The sequence below is a fragment of the Pan paniscus genome, chromosome 7, assembly GCF_029289425.2.
Source record: "Pan paniscus chromosome 7, NHGRI_mPanPan1-v2.0_pri, whole genome shotgun sequence".
NCBI lineage: Eukaryota > Metazoa > Chordata > Mammalia > Primates > Hominidae > Pan > Pan paniscus.
Window position 1 is genome coordinate 94,127,658 of NC_073256.2, and position 16,601 is coordinate 94,144,258.

The 16,601-nt window shown below is 33.6% G+C and overlaps 1 non-coding gene across 1 annotated transcript; it reads right to left on the bottom strand.

Moving 5' to 3' along the window:
* Positions 1–11,165: 11,165 nt before the first annotated feature.
* LOC112440737 (U6 spliceosomal RNA) lies at positions 11,166–11,273 on the bottom strand. The gene has a single exon (XR_003028753.1). It is a non-coding gene; the product is annotated as a U6 spliceosomal RNA (small nuclear RNA).
* Positions 11,274–16,601: the final 5,328 nt, after the last annotated feature.

Consider the following 16,601-nt stretch of genomic DNA (forward strand, 5'->3'; position numbering starts at 1 on the left):
CCTCATGCTCTCCTCATCATCTAGCACCTTGTTTTTTTCCCTTTGTCTTCAGAAAATTATATGTTTCACAGAAGAAAATTTTTACAATTATTTGCTTAATTGTCTCCATTGTTAGTAAAGTTCCCAAAATATTATTACTTCCTCAATACTTTCTAAAAGAAAGCAAAAGGCCCAATTTTGTTTTGCTCTTAAGATTCAAGGTATAATATATTGCAACCACAAATAAATGATAAATGTTCGAGGTGATGGATATACTAATTGCCTGATTCATTCATTACACAATCTATGCATGTATCAAAACATTACATTGCACCCCCTAAAAATGTACAATTATGTGTCAATTAAAAATAAAAATAATTTTTAAAACCTCAAGGTTTACAGATATATTATTTTGAAACCCAAACATGTAGAACTATTTAATCTCATTCTAAATAACATTTTGTTCTCATCTGCTTTCCACTGATATTTTTCCTGCTGCAATTGTACTTTACTGTTGGTGCTACATGTCATTGTTGGATTTCAGGTTCTGAAGCTGAGTTGCATACTCTCCCTTTTACAGAAAAAGAAGAATGGGTTTTATGATGACTGTTTGCCTTGAGAAGCCTCCTTTTCTACTCTCTCCCTGTTCATATCTACGGTGGGATGCCTAAGACAGATGAGTGGACTCTTGCCTAGTGATCTAGGAGTCAGTTTTCTAATTATTTGATCCATATTCAAAGCAGCTCCTCCCTAAATGGTGGGCTTTCTACCTGTGGGGTGTAGCCCAAATCTAATCTACTGCTGGGATCTATCACCAGCAGCAGAGATTTCTCTCCGTGATAAAAACACTTAGGTTTTGTCTATTGTTACTTTGGCCATTTGCAGGACCTGACTGAGTTTTCATGATGATAAAGAGTCAAATGGTGAGGCTGGTGGAGAAAAGCCGCTGCCCTGAGCATACCAAAGACCAGGAGTGAGCCTGAACAGCTGGCCTGGCTCCTGCTCCAGCTTGGGATGAGTCTGGGAGCAGTAGAGCTGTGATCCTTGTGGTAGATTCTCGGCAGCCTCAGGCAGCTTTTCAAAGTTAGACGCTGAAAACCAACAAATGGAACTATGAGGAAGAATAACGTAAATGCCCTTACTCTACTTACAGTTCTCTTTGGGACTTTTTCCATCGAAATGCTACTCTCAGCAATTCTCAAATCAGAAAAATTAACATGGGACAATGGTTTCTAAGTTGTTCATTATCAATCCCTACACTAAAGCAAAAGGTAAAAATTAGAGGTACTCTGGTAAGTAAAATATCTTTTAAATTTTTATTATTTACAAAGATAAGATTTAACAAATACAAGCAGACCCCCTTTTATTGAGCTTTCCTTTATTGTGCCACACTTTATTGTTGTATTAGTCCATTTTCATGCTGCTGATAAAGACTTACCTGAAACTAGGTAAATTATAAAGAAAAGAGGTTTAATTGACTCAGTTCCACAGGGCTGGAAGGCCTCACATCATGGCAGAAGGCAAGGAGGAGCAAGTCACATCCTACATGGTGGCAGAGAAGAGAGAGCTGGTGCAGGAGAACTCCTCTTTATAAAACCATCAGATCTCCTGAGATTTATTTACTATCATGAAAACAGCAGGGAAAAGACCTGCCCCCATGATTCAATTACCTCCCAATGGATGCCTCCCATGGCATGTGGGAATTGTGGGGAGCTACAGTCCAAGATGAGATTTGGGTGGGGACACAGCCAAACCATGTCAATTGTGCTTCACAGATAATTGTGTTCTTTACAAATTGAAGGTGTGTGGCAACCCCGCCTTGAACAAATTCATTGATGCCATTTTTCCAACAGCATGTGCACGTGTCTCTGTGTGACATTTTGGTAATTTTTGTAATATTTCAAACATTTTCATTACCGTGATATCTGTTATTGTGATCTGTGAACAGTGATCTTTGATGTTACTGTGGTAACGAAAGGGGCGCCATGAATCATGCCCATATAGGACAGTGAATGTAATTGACAAGTGTCATATGTATTCTGACTGCACCACTAACCAGTCATTCCCTTATTTCTCTCCCTCTCCTCAGGCCTCTCTATTCCCTGAGACACAACAATATTGAAATTAGGACACTTAATAATTCCACAGTGTTCTCTGAGTGTCTAAAGTAAAGGAAGAGTTCCACATCTCTCACTTTAAATCAAAAGCCTGGAATGATTAGGTTTAGTGAGGAAGGCATGCCAAAAGCCAAGATAGGCCCAAAACTAGGCACCTTTTAACCAAACACCCAAGTTATTTGTGAACATGAAGTAAAAGTTCTTTAAGGAGATTAAAAGCACTAATCCAGTGAACACACGAATGATGATAAAGTGAAACAGCCTTATTTCTGATATGCAGAAAATTTTAGTGGTCTAGGTGGAAAAATCAAACCAGCCACAACATTCCCTTAAGCTAAAGCCTAATCCAGAGCAAGTCCTAAACTCTCTCAAATTCTATAAAGCCTGAGAGAATTTAAAAAAAAAAAAGTGCAGCAGAAAAAAAGTTTCAGGTTAGCAGAGGCTGGTTCTTGAGGTGTAAGGAAAGAAGCCATCTCTATAACATAAAAAGTACGAAGTAAAGCCTCAAGTGTTGATATAGATACTGCAGCAAGCTATCCAGAAGATCTAGCTAAAATCATTAATGAAAGTGGCTACACTAAACAATAGATTTTCAATGTAGACTTAACAGTTTTATAATGGAAGAAGAGGCCATCTAGAACTGTCTTAGCCAGAGGAAAAGTCAAGGCCTGGTCTCAAAGCTTCAAAGGACGAGCTTTTTTTTAGAAGCTTATGCAGCTGGTGACTTTAAACTGAAGCCAATGTTCATTTACCATTTTAAAAATCCTAGGCCTCTTAAGAATTATACTAAATCTAATCTACCCTGCCTATGCTCTATAAATAGAATAAAGCCTAGATGGCAACGCATCTGTTTACCACACAGTTTTCCAAATATTTTAAGCCCACTGTTGACCTACTGATCAGAAGAAAAGGATTACTTTCAAAAGATACTGCTCATTGACAATGTGCTGAGTAATCCAAGGACTCTGATAGAGATGTACACAGAGAGTAATGTTTTTATGCTAACACAACATTCATTCTGCAGCTTATGAATCAAGGAGTAATTTCTACTTTCAAGTCTTATTATTTAAGAAATACATTTTATAACACTACAGCTGCCATAGATTGTGATTTCTCTGATTGATCTAGGCAAAATAAATTTGAAAACTTCTGAAAAAGACTCACCATTCTAGATGTCATTACAGACACTTGTGATTCATGAGAAGAGTTTAAAACATCAACATTAAATAGATTTTGGAAGTTGATTTCAACCCTCATGATGACTGAGGCATTTAAGACTGCAGTGAAGAAGGTAGCTGCAGATGTGGTAGAAATAGCAAGAGAACTAGAATCCAAAGTGGAGCCCGAAGATGTAACTGAATTGCTGCAATGTTACGATCAAACGTGAATGGATGAAGAGTTTCTTGTTACACATGAGCAAAGAAAGTGGTTTGTTAAGACAGAATTTACTCCTGATCAAGATGTTACGAACATTGTCAAAACGAGAACAAATAATTTAAGTATATTCCACACACTTAGTTGATAAAGCAGCAGCAGAGTTTGAGAGGATTGCCTCCAATTTTGAAGAACATTCTACTCTGGGTAAAATGTTATTAAATAGCATTGCATGCTATACAGCAATAATTTGTGAAACAAAGAGTCAATCAATGTGGCAAACTTTATTGTTGGTGTATTTTAAGAAATCACCACAGTCAACACCCTGATCAGTGAGTAGCCATCAACACTAAGGCAAGATCTTCCACCAGCAAGAAGATTACTACTCAGTGAGTTTTGTGTCTTTTAGCAATATTTTAATTAAGGCGTACATTGTTTTTTTAGACATAATGCTATTGCGAACTTAATAGACAACAGTATAGTATAAATATAATTTTTTTTTGAGATGGAGTCTCACTCTGTCGCCACGCTGGAGTGCAGTGGCATGATCTTGGCTCACTGCAACCTCTGCCTCTGGGTTCAAGCGATTCTCCTGCCTCAGCCTCCCAAGTAGCTAGGATTACAGGCGCGCCACCACACCCAGCTAATTTTTGTATTCTTAGTAGAGACGGGGTTTCACCATGTTGGTCAGGATTGTCTCCATCTCTTGACCTCGTGATCCGCCCGCCTAGGCCTCCCAAAGTGCTGGGATTATAGGCATGAGCCACCACGCCCCTCCAAATATATCTTTTATAGGCACTGGGAAACCAAAAAAAAAAAAAAAATTGTGTGACTTGTTTTATTGTGGTATTTGTTTATTGCCATGGTCTGGAACCAAACCCACAGTATCTCTAAGGTACACCTTTATCTACTACGTGCCGGGGAAAATAAACATAATAACATGCCTACCTTAAACACAGACTTTTTTCTAGTATTACTTTTTTAAACTTTAAGCTATTTGATATGTGTGTAAGGGGATAAGCAGACAATGATACAATCCAAGATATATCTTCCCACATTTGAACAAGGTTAGACTTCAAATTACTCAATAGTATTGTACTATGATCTTAGTGGATACTGAAAGATCTTCCTGTCTCAAAGTATCTCTGTTACATGAAGCCTAGAGGTGCCTCACACTTGAGTCAAGATACTCTTTATTTGTTTGAATCATTAAGTCAGACATTTCTTGTTAACAATGAGTACAGTTTTTCACCAGAAATCTACCTATCACGTAGCTCAGAGAAAAACTCTCAGAGAAAGGAAACCCGAATAGGCAAAATGTCAAGGTTCCACCTCCCACACATAGGCTACTGAGAGGTTTGTAAGACTCACAGAGGCACCTAGGGACACTGGACATTTAGTAAATAGATCATGAAAGAATGCTAGAAAATAAGACTACCCCTAGGGAAGGAGAAACTAAGTAGGTTAAGTTTGTCTTTTATACTCTTCCCCCCTTTTCTATAGCACTGCTGTTTCCATCCAGGGTCTTTTTTGTATCCTCAATAGATTTACACACACACACTCATGGCTTCACATGCCCAGACACACACACACTCATGCCTTCACATGCCCAGACACACACACACATACACATATAACAGAGAGACTCCAGTTTGCGCCAATGAAATTCAACTCATACCAACTCAGAAAAACACATAATGCCCTATATTTTACACACTTTGAAAATACTTGCATTTTTATAGAAATACTTGCATTTTATCAACTCAAAACCCTTTCTAACGAAGGAAATCTTTTCCTAATACTGAAAGTTGGCAGTTGGCAAAGAAAATTTGGGTTCCACAGAAACAGGCCTAGCCTCTTCCCACCACCATCTTTCATACACTTGGGGGAAAATGTATCACCACATAGGCTGCTAAGTCAAAATCAAGCTTTACCAACATTACAATTTCACATAGAGCTCCTTGACTTGTACTAGACATTCAACATATATTTGTTGAAGGGAAGAAAAATATATGAAGGAGGGAATTGTCTGAAACTATTGTATACAACACTTAAGTGACTATACATCAATTTATATACCTAATTTTAGGTAGAATTAAATTATAACTTGAAATTTTAAAAATATTTTTGGATGGCAAAATATTTTGAAATATTTTTGAGATGTCAAGCCCCAATGTAAGTTTATATATTCAGAAAAAAAATATTTGGTCAATGTGAAGAAAATCTTTAATTATTGTTCTTTTATTCTGAAGGAAAGAAAGATTTCAATTTCCTTCCCATGAAATACGATTATGTGACAAAAAGACAGTAAATATGTTATATTTTTAAAAACTTCTACAATCAAATTATTGGCATCACTAATCAGTTTCAATAACTCTGAATGTTTCCCATCTACTCTTTAGCTTTACGCATGGAGTTGAGCAACCTACTTTACACCTTAAAAATACGCTGTCCCAGACATCTAAATATGCAGTTCACAGATTCCACCACTAGAGGGCAATAAAAGTTGATTCCACGCCATACCATGAAAATAAAAGGGAGTTTAAATTTCACAGGATGCTTTTCTGACCAATATTATATGTAATAACTTAATGGATTATATATACATTGATTATGAAAAGTCAGCAGCACACATCACTGGTCAATTTCTATTGCAAGGGAGAAGTAATTTGAGTCTAGAAAAATCTTATACTTACAACATAAAATTCTACCTCCACAGAACTTACTCACCAATGAAAAATTGTAGGAATAATAGCTTTCTGTGACTCAATAACCAGGTTACCATTATCAAGAATAGAATTTATCTTCCTATGATGCTCAAATGCACGGGAAAATGCATATCTAGGAGAATGGATAAACTCTGAGTGACATAGGAAAATAAATAATTCTATAAATGGAAAAAGCATGAATGCATTCAGGAAGGGGCAGTTTGCTCTGCTCTACTGTGGATACACACGTAAAGAGTCCAAGAAACATGAAATCACTTCCAGAAAGTAATTGGCAAGAGAAGAGCTTTATCATGGATGGAGAATAAAGGAAGAGATTTTTATGTTTGTGTTTGTTTATTTTTAGAGACAGGATCTCATTCTGTCACCCAGGCTGGAGTGCAGGGGCCCCAATCATAGCTCACTGCAGCCTCAAACTCCTGGGCTCAAGTGATCCTCCTGTCACAGCCTCCTGAGTACCTGGGACTACAGGTGCAAGGAGAGATTTTTTTAAATTTTTCTTACTTACTTATTTCTCTACTTGATTTATCTTTGAAATATAAGGAAACAGTGGCTTTCAGGTAAGTATCCCAATGGAATAAAGGAACTGAGGATGCTACTGGAGCCCAGCCAATGGTTGAACACCTTGTAATAATGCTAGTGAAATATAGCCAAATCATTTGAACTACAAACATCCTCTCTGAAAACAATTTTAAAATATCTACCTTAATTTAGGTGTTAAGAAAGTTATATTTTCTTTAATTGGGTCAAATAAATAATAATGTCTAAACCTCATGGATATAAACTAATCTGACTCCTACAATTTGGAAAATGCTTCTTTAAAGGAGTACTCTGACTCCTGTTTTAAACCAAAATAGTAACTGTTGTAAAGCATCATTGCTACAGAAACTGTATATTTTATATTATATTCAATAATCACTATATAAAATGAGAAATTAATCATCATACACTAATTTAATTGGTGGAATTAATGTTTAACTACTTTTATTGAGATATACTTCACATACAATAAAATTCACTTGTTTATAGTACACAATTCAGTGATTCTTTTAGCTTATTTACAAAGTTGTGTGAACATCATCAGTCTAATTCAGAGTACATTCATCACTACAAAAAGAAACCCCAGACTCATTACCAGTCACTCCCTAAACCCTCTTTCTCCTCAACCCTGTGTAACAACTAATCAATCTGTCTCTAGGGATTTGCCTATTCTGGACATTTTATATAAATTGAATCATACCATATGTGGTTTTTTATGTCTGGCTCTATTCAATTAGCTAAGGTTTTTAAGGCTCATCCATGTTATAGCATGTATCTGTCTTTGAATGCTTTACATGGCTGAATTACACTCTATTGTATGAATATACCTCACATTTATACATTCATCAATTGACAGAAATTTGGTTTGGTTCCACTTGCTGACTATAATGATTAATGTTTCTATGAATATTTGTGTACAAGTTTTTATGTAGATATGTTTTCAGTTATCTTAGTATATACCTAAGAATGGAATTGTTGAGTCATATTACTCTGTTTAATTTTTTGAGCAACTGTCAAACTGCTTTGCAAAGTGTCTGCATGCAGGATTTGAGGGTTCCAACTTCTGCAGTCCTCATTCCTCGCCAACACTTGTTATTGTTTATCTTTTTTATTAGAGCCATTTCATAAGCATTTTAGAATCAGTTTATAAACAAGATTGCAAAAACAATTTGTGAAGTGGTATATCATTGTAGTTTTGATGTTTATTTTCCTAATGACTAATAATGTCACACACCTTCTCAAGTGCATATTAGCCATTTGTACCATACCATTTTGGAGAGATTCTTGTTCAAATTCTGATGCCCAGTTTTAAATTGGGTTGTGTTTTTATTGTAGCATTATACAAATTATTTTATATTCTTCATTCTACTCCTTGATATCAGATACATGGTATATGAATTGGAGATATGTTCTCCCATCCTATTTATTGTCTTTTCACTTTCTTAATGGTGCCCTTTGAAGCATAAAAAGTTTGAATTGTAATGAAGTTCAATTTATCTATTTTTTCTATTGTTGATTATGCTTTTGGTATCATCTTTAAGAAACTGTTGCTTAACCCAAGGTTATGAAGACTTATGCCTATGTTTTCTTCTAATATATATGTGTATATATATTTATATTTAGATCTGTGACCTATTTTAATTTTTGTAGAACATGTGAGGTAGGCATCAAATTCGTTTGCATCGTTTGCATGTGGCTATCAGTCACTGAAGAACCATTTGTTGAAAAGATGATTCTTTCCTGCATTAAATTATATTGGCAACCTTGTTGATAATCAAATTGATCATAGATGTATTGATTTATGGACTCTGAATTCTATTCCACCAACATATATATCTACTGTCATACCAGTATTACACTATTTTGATTACTGTTGCTTTGTAGTAAGTTTTGAAATTGGGAAGTGTAACTTCTCCAGATTTGGACTTCTTTTTCATATTTTAATTATTCCAGGTTCCTTGCATTTCCATACAAATGTTCAGATCAACTTGTCAATACATGCAACAAAGGCAGCTGGTATTATACTAGGAATTGTGTTGAATCTGTAGATCAATTGGCAAGTATTACTAGCCAAACAGAATTGTCTTGCAATTCATGAACACAGGCAGGCTGTTTTTTCACTAATTCAGGTCTTCAATTTCTTCCAATGATGTTATTTAGTCTCCAGTAAACAAATCTTGCACTTCATTTCTCAAATTTATTTCTAATTATTTTATTCTTTCTGAGGCTATTGTAAATATATTTTTTCTCCTACTTTTTAGATTGTTCATTGCAAGTGAATAGAAGTATAATTGATTCATATATATTACATTTTGCAATCTTGCCAAATAGGTTCATAAACTTTAATAGATTGTGGATTGTTTAGAATTTTCTACATGCAAGATCATATTAACTATGAATAGTTTTATTTCTGGATTTTCAATCTAAAGGCCTCTTATTTTTCTTGTCTAATATTCCTAGCTCGAGCCTCCAATACAATGTTTTTGTTAATTTTGCTGACTTTTTCAAAGAACCAACTTTGGCTTTCATTTATTTTTCTATTGCTTTTTTATTTTCTATTTCATTTGTTTTCATTCTGGTCATTGTTATTAATTTTTTTCCAATTGCTTTGGGTTTTTCTTTTTTAGCTTCTTAGGGCAGAACATTATGTTATTGATTTGAGATATTCCTTTAATAAAGATGTTTATAGCTATAAATATTGCTTTCATTGTATCCCATGAGTTTTTATTTGTTTTTAATTTATCTCAAAGTGTTACTAATTCCACTTTAATTTTCGGATTTGACCCATTATTTATTTAGGAGTGAACTGTGTCCACATTTTTGTGAGTTTCACAATTTTTTTCTGTTAATAAATTCTAATTTAATTTCATTGTTGCCAAGGAGCATACTTTATATTGCTTACATCCTTTTACATTTATTAAAGTTCATCATATGACCTGGCATATGTTCTATCCTGAATAATATTTCATGTAAACTTGAAAAGAATGTTTTTTCTACTGCTGTTGGTTAGTGTTCTATAGATATCTGTTAGGTCTAGTTGGTTTATAGTGTTGTTTAAGTCTTTTTCTTTTGCATTTTGTGTCTAGTTGTTCTGTTATTGAAAGTGAAGTATTGAAATATTCAGCTACTATTGAAGACCTGTTAATTTTTCCTTTCAATCATGTCCATTTTTTCTTCATGTATTTTTAGGTTCTGTTGTTAGGGGCATATATGTTTATAATTCTTATATATTCTTGTTGGGTCAATCATTTCACCATTATTAAAATTTATTTGCCTCTAACAAAAATTTTCATCTTAAAGTATATTTTGTCTGATATTTGCTTAGCCACTTCCAATTTTTTTCTTTTTTACTATTCTAATGGCATATCTATTTCCACCCTTTTATATTCCACATGTGTCCTAGAATCTAAAGTGTATCACTGTAGAAAGCATATGTTTGTATATTCTTAAATCCATTTAAAAATTTCTGCCTTTATATTGAAATGTTTAATTCTATTACAACAAATGTATTACTAATCATTTAGAATTTATGTCTGACATTTTGCTATTTTCTATATGTCTTGTATCTTTTTTGATTCCTCTTCCTCTATCACTGCATTCTTTGTTGTAAAATAGTTATGTTCTAATGGCCACTTCTAAACTTTTTTTTTTTTTTCTAGAAGACTTTCAATTTATTTTGCCCAGATCCATCAGAGGAATTACATCATGGCAGGTATAGTCTTATGAAAGGTATTTGTTAAATAATAAGATTTGAAAGTAGAAATTACTCCTTGCTCCATGGGCTGCTGTTAGCAGACATGAAAAGATTAATGTCCTTGTAAATCTTCATCAGAGATCTTGGGTGACCAGGGACATTGTCAGTGAGCAGTAGTATTTTGAAAGGAATCTTTTTTTTACTGAATATTTTCAGTTCACTGTTGAGATATACCACTTCTAAACTCTTATCTGTTAACTATATTTCTGACATAAGGATTACAATTAACATCTTAACTCACACTAATTATTTTTAATTCCAACCCAATATCAATGATATTAAAAAAAACTTGCTTCTAAGAAGTTTTATTCCATCAGCTGCCTTCGTGCTTGTATTGTCATAAAAACTACATCTATATACATCATATACTCAAAAACACAGATTTATAATTACTGCTTTATAAATTTGTCTTTTAAATCAGAGAGGAGAAAAAAGTATTACAAACATTTTATAGACGTCTTTTAAATCAGAGAGGAGAAAAAAAGTATCACAAACAAAAAGTACATTTATACTGTTTTTAACTTTTACCTATATAGTTACCTTCATCAGTGCTCTTCATTTCTTTATAAGTATTCAGTTTATTGTATAGTGTCCTTTTATTTACATCTAAAGGAATCTCTTTAGTAGTCCTTGTAGAACTGGTTTGCAAGCAACAAATTCTCCTAGTTTTTATGTAAAAATATTGAAGACTTCACAAATTTTTGCAGCATCCTGGTGTAAACACCATGTTAATCTTCTCTGTGCCATTCTAATTTTAGAAATATATTCTGTGGACATGAGCATTTAATATCTACTCATATAGTATAAAATTTGAAACATTATAGAGGATGAAGTTATAGACACAGACTTGCTATTTGTTTAGGGGCCATTTCAAGAGCATACTTGGGCAATATTAATATTGATGTTGCAACTTCAATGTTACAATGTTGCTGAAAGATAAATAGACGAACCTCAAGTCATAGATGAACATCATCATGCAGCAAGATGACTAGCAAGATAAACAGATAAGCCCTAAGGTATCAAGATAAATAGATGAACCGTGAGTCATGACTTTTTGCTGATATGTAAGATTAAGCTTAATTACAAGTTGTCACATTTTTGCTGGTTTTCTTTAGTTAAAAAAGATCCTCTATCCTTTAGCATAAGTGAAATAAAAACATGGTAAATTTTGCATTAATTCCTAAACAAAAACATAAGCACTTTCAAAAATGAAACCCATTAGCAGAGCTTTGTGTTTCCTGTGGAAATTAAATATATTCCACTGCCTTAAAAATTCATACATATTTTGAAATTTATATGTGTGTAAATTATTCCAGCATTTTAAATGATTTCAGTGCACACATAATTTCTTCTACCACCATCCTCTTCATTCCTTCCAATTAATTTTGTTAAGGAATTTTTTTTTCTTTCTTTACCTTTTGTAGTTGTTGTTCCTTATTACATTTAGGTATGTTGAGGCCTCCTCTTCTGAACTCATTTTCTGCTGACAAATAAATAAGGCCTAGGTGCCTGTTCTGGCTTCCGAGGATGTTTAGGCTCAGACACGCTGGACTAGGCATAACCTAGCATCACTCTGTTTCTGAAGAATCTTTGTGGAGCTGATGAGCTTCTGAACACCTCAAATAGACATTTAAGAAGACTAAACACTCTGGGGGGTGGTGCATTTTATTTCCATCTTTTTATTTTCATCATTTGTCTGGATAATACACGCCTTTGGAATAAAATTCAAAAGTAACTGGTGAATGAAAAGTAATTCTCTTACATTCTTTTTGCTTTAGATACCCAATTCCCTTTCCTAGAGTCAGTCACTGCTACCAGTTTTTTATGTTTCAAGGGTAGTTTAGGCATATATGAGCGTGTGCCATACAGAGGCTGCTTTCTTTGATTAGAGTAAATTTGCAGGTTTTTTCTGAATTATACTCTGCAGGAATCCGAAGTCTCTTGCTAAAATGAGACTCAAAAGGTAGAAGCCAGCTTTAGCGTGACCTTTATTGTCTCCTCATGGTCTCATCCAATCGGTATCGTCTTTACATTTCATCAATTAAAGTGAGATCCATTCACTTTTACTGTGCTGATCCGCTCATCAGGGGGAAAGGATGTTATGTGGTGAGGTTTTAAACTATATGGATTGACACATTCATGACCCTGTTGAAATCTGGGCTGGATCTCTCTGTGCTTGGGGCACAACCCTCAGGTTGCTTTCTGCCTTTAATAGTACCTGGGGGGTTCCCTTAACCTCTCTCCAGGGTTGAATCTCTTACTTTCTTTGTCCCACATGTTTCTTATTTTTGGTTTTCTACTTCATATTTGTGAAGAATATATTACAGTTGCTTCCTGGGAAATGTCATGTGAAAAGCAAAATGTTTAAAGATCCTTTATCTCTCCAATATCTTTATTAAGTTTGCACATATATAGAATTCTAGGTTAGATCTCATTTTCCTTGAAAATGTTGAACATATGAATTCATCAAACTAGGTTCCAGAGGTGATGTTCAAAATTCTAAAGTAATTATAATTCTCAATACTATACATGTTTATTATTTGTTTCCCTCTTTTTTGTGAACAATTAGAACCATATCTTTGCTCCTAAGTGGTGTTCTTAACTTTACCATGATATGTTTAATTTAATCCATTATCTTGTGTGCTTGGTGGGCCTTTTAGGTAAAGAAATTTATGTCCTTTGTCTTCAGAAAACTATTTTCATGATTTCTCCCTCTACCTTTTCTCTGCTCCATCTTTCTGAAAATTGTATTATGCAGATATTGCATGTCTTGTATGAGTTTTCTAATTTTCTCTCTTTTTTCTATTTGACTTTTTGTTTTATTTCTTGATAGATTTCCCAAACTAATCTTCCAAGTCTCCTATTTTTTTCCCATTTACTCTCTAATATGTTTTAATGTTTTTGTGAAGAAGGCAAAGCGTTGAAATAGGGATACCTATTTGAGTAGGCATTCCTAAACAATAGCATGTAAAGCCAGGGACTGGGAACTGTAATATACATGCATTTTCATGCAAAATGCTTAACACATAGCAGACTCTCAATAAATGAATGGCCATGGGATGGATGGATGGATAGATACATAGATAGATAGACAGATAGACAGATAGATAACATAGCCTACATTCTAGTCTCAATTTATACATCTTCCTCACATCATCTTTGGCATGTCATGCCCTCTGTTGGTTTGTTTCTAACTAGCAATTTCAGACTACATTTTTCTCTCTGCCATTAACAGCTCTAACATTATTTGATACTATCAATCAATTAATTTGTATTTTTATTAAATGCATAAGCTTTGATCTTTGTGACTATCCCGAATAACAAATTATATATGACTGATATATATATATAACATATATGCATATGTGCATATGTTTTTCTAATTTACAAAGATTTAAGTTATCTCATATATAAGACTTACTATACAGACAGACAATAACTAGTAACTTAGGATGGATAAAAGAACTGAGCTCTCTATTATTTGAAATAAATTAAAAATCCACCTGAATTTACTTTTTTAATTTTCTGCAACACCTTAAAAATTTACTTTTAGTAAATAAGTCAGAAAAGCAGCAGTACTGTGATTTGGTAAACTGAGTTCTTTGCATACATTTCAAAATGATTTCTTATATAATATATTATACACAGACGCAGCTATCCATACTGGTTCATTAAAATGTGGAACAGTTTCATACAACTCCAGTCATTTAGCAAGGGTCACATGAAAAATTTTCTTGTGACATGGAACATTGCAAAAGTTTTATATCTCTTGATACTGATTAAACAAAGGCTATCAAGCCTTCTCATACAATAATTTCCTATTTTAAAATAGTTTAAAAGTAAGCCTTCTAAATTCAATACTTTCACATATTTAAATCAGGCAGACAACAGCCAGATTTTTAAAAATCTTTGAGTCTGTTTGCCAATCCACTAGTTAAGAAGTATGTTTTTCATTCATCTTTCTAAATGAAAGCAGCCTTGTCTGCACTGATTTCATCATCTCCATTGAAAATGTTTATCTGCCAAATGAAAAAGAAGAGTACAAATTAGAAACACTGATATATCTTCTGACATTATTTATGTAGGAGCTAGTTCTCAAGTTGTCATTACATTTACCACATGCAAATTAGAAATGATTTGTTTGGAGACCCATAACTATTTCTAGATTCAAGATGTTTGGACAACTGTGGATAAAGTTTCATTATCAGACTGAACTAAATATGCTGTAATTATACATAAATGAGGATAATTTTTGCTCTATGAGCTTAAGTTATTAATCTACACAGGCCAAGTATACAGAATACCATCATTCTCCAAAATTATACAAGAGTTTTTCCCAGCCAACTATTTGAGAAGTGATGTTTGAAAAGTAAGGTCAATGATTGGTTGGACAGACAATGTCCACGTTTCTATCTGACTTTCCATGTTTCTTCTGGTGTGTGAAACCCAGGCTAGCTTTGTACTTCACAAAACCTTGTGTTTCCCAGTTTTTTATCATTGATCGTGCCTGAAATTATTAGTTAAATGTCTATTTTATCCAATAAACAATAGGTTCATAAGGTCCAAAGGCTCTGCTGTCTTATTCTCTTCTATATGTCTAATGCTACCATATTTTATTTCAGCAAATGTTTGTTTAATTAATGGATTAGTAGATGAGTGAGACATGAATCAATGAGAGGAAACCTAACGTGGGCTGACAATTAAATTATGGTATGGAAATTAGAAAGTTAAAGTTTTAATTAACGCTGTGTTTTATTAGATTTTTCCACGGCAATAATTTGGTTAACTTTGATACGCAAAATGTTATGTCCATGGGGTTTACAAATAGTAAAAAATTATGGTATAGGTACATTTCCAGTTACCTGAGTCCTAGAGAGAGTAAGGAATCAACAACTAACAATAACAACAACAAAACCATTCAAGTTCTGTGCTGTATTTAAGAAATAGGGTTTAAGCATTCACCAGTATACTGAATTATGATTGCTAGACTAATTAGCATCATAATTCACTTAAATCACCTATGAGATGCAGACCTCTAAGAATACTTATCATACTAATCGAATTAAATTTCACTGAATTTTGAGTTTTTCTAGTACATCAAAATTTTGTACTTAGGTAAAGATGAGATTGACGTTTCCAACAACTGTTCTTTTTTCAGTATAGAAAATTTTTGCTAACTTTGCATTTTGTGCTCTTTTTAAAGCAATTTTCTGTTTTCTTTTGCTATGTTAAGGAAATGTTGTTTATAAAAATATGCACTGTTTCCCTGCAGACATGTAAACATGACTAGAATGCTACAATAGCAATGTTTTAGATATAATCTTAAAAAATTCCCTTATGTGCAACAGCATAGCCCAATGATTCATGAAATTGCTAAGTGTTGGGCATATTCCTTCTTATAAGACTAAGAGTTTATTCAAAACATTTTTCTTTAAACTTGGAAATAAAAAACACAAACTCCACTCAGTGTGCCAGCATTTATATTAGGATGAATTTCTTACTCATGGGAAAAGCTTTAATTAAGTGCATTGGAAGTTTGATAATATCAGTAGCACCTCATGGTGAAAAATTCAAATGTTTCACTTCCTAGATGGCTGGGAATAAAACAGAAAACACAGAAAAAGAAAAAGGAAAAACAGAAGGGAGGTCCTTTATCTGCCTATCAACAAAACTATTAACCTACCTGCTTCTGTACTGTGTACTCAGCTTCCCTCCTCTGGAAAGGAAGAAATGTCTATTCCCTAAAAAAGGTCTTGCATATATAACTTCATCATGTTTTAGATTTCTGTATATGTTTTATACAGAGATAAAATGTATATTTCTGTACAAGGTGATATATAAAAACTATATACATTGTACTTTATGAGTAATTAAAGAGATTTTTCAAGGAAAACATTGACCGTAAAAAAAAAAAAAAGGTCTTGCTCTCTCTTGGTGCTCAGGATCCCATCCCAGATTGCCAACCAGACTTTCCATTTGAAACTATCTTCTTTGTTCTACATCATCAATTTCTTCTTCTACACTTGATTATTTTTCAAAAAATGTAAGAATGCTCTAGTATGTCTCATTTTACTTACTTTTTTTTTTTAAAAAAAGCATGTTCCAGTATCT